Here is a 1,175-nt window from a genome sequence, read left to right on the forward strand (position 1 = left end):
ACAGATTCCTCAGAAGTACAATTAAGTGTTCTGGAATACTCATACTTCTCAGTGTTGTCCATAGCTTGTCATGATCCACACAATTGAAAGCCTTTGCGTAGCCAATAAAGCATAGGTAAACATCTTTTCCCCCTAAATGTAATATATAAGAAGGAGGCAAGGATCTTAGAGAGGAAAATATAAATACAATCTGTTTGAACCATGCAGTTTCTCATTTAATGCCCTACATACCCATTTCTCACAAGCTCTTCATTATAAAAAAGATCTCTTGCCTTTCCTATCCTCCTCTTTTTCTTCTTTTTTGGGTCCCGTAGACTTGCTATATAACCACGCCAATACTAAAGTTCTCACAGACATTCAGAATATCATTTCACGTAACATGCGAACATTGCTCCAAGTAGCACAGAAAGGAAAAGTATGGACAAACCTTTTTCCTTGATACAAAGCAAGTATTGAAGAAGATCTCTAGGAGCCAGTGAAATAAGATCTTTCCCACTTTAGAGTTTAGATTTTTCTCCCCTATACTTGCTACTTTTGTTTCCATTCCAACTATTTATCTAAAACAGTGTGTAACTTTAAAAACAGAAAAAAATAATAAACTTAAAAGTTGGGTGGAAGGGATACTGGAACAAAAGTTTAAGTTGGCCAGGTGTAACGTGTTGTTGTTAAGTGCCATTGAGTCCGTTCCTACTCATAGCGACTCTGTATAGGATTTCTGAGGAGCAGCTGGTGAACTTGAACTGCCGACCTTGAGTTTCAAACTGACCTTGCAGTTCAACACATTAACCCACAGCACCACACAAGGACTCCAAGTTAGACTAGTAGAAGACTTTATTGTTAACTTGAGCCTCACCTACTCCTACATACCTGCATATACCAGACAAGTCCATGGAAGGCAGAAGGTTGAAATAGAACATTTAGTCTATGGTTGGAATACACAATATTGCCTAGTTGAATAACATGCTCATTTATTCAGATGGAGTCTATAGTCTATAGAAATGGATTCGATTTCCTAGGCTATGCAAATTTTTTGTTTATAAATTCCTAAAAAATTTCAAATTCAGGGAACAATACTCCCAATCCACCCAAATCACTTTGAGAATCCAATTTAGTTGTATTTCATTTTCACACGAGTATGACAATTTCTCTATAGTCAATATTTAGATGTCCTCTTG

This window comes from Chrysochloris asiatica, unplaced genomic scaffold (genome assembly GCF_000296735.1).
Source record: "Chrysochloris asiatica unplaced genomic scaffold, ChrAsi1.0 scaffold00040, whole genome shotgun sequence".
In the NCBI taxonomy this organism is placed as follows: Eukaryota; Metazoa; Chordata; class Mammalia; order Afrosoricida; family Chrysochloridae; genus Chrysochloris; species Chrysochloris asiatica.